The following is a 200-nucleotide window of genomic DNA, read 5'->3' on the forward strand; positions in this document are numbered from 1 at the left end:
TGCGTGCTCGGTGAGGCGTGGGGGTGCTGGCGTGCACATGCGTGGCACCCCGGGCTATGTGGGGCACCCCGAGGCTGTATGGGGCACCCCAGAGCTGTGTGGGACACCCCAGGGCTGTGTGGGGCACCCCGGGTCTTTGTGGGGCACCCGGGGCTGTGTGGGGCACCCCGGGGCTGTGTGGGACACCCCAGAGCCTTGTG

The sequence above is a fragment of the Corapipo altera genome, unplaced genomic scaffold (genome assembly GCF_003945725.1).
Source record: "Corapipo altera isolate COAL_440 unplaced genomic scaffold, ASM394572v1 201, whole genome shotgun sequence".
In the NCBI taxonomy this organism is placed as follows: domain Eukaryota; kingdom Metazoa; phylum Chordata; class Aves; order Passeriformes; family Pipridae; genus Corapipo; species Corapipo altera.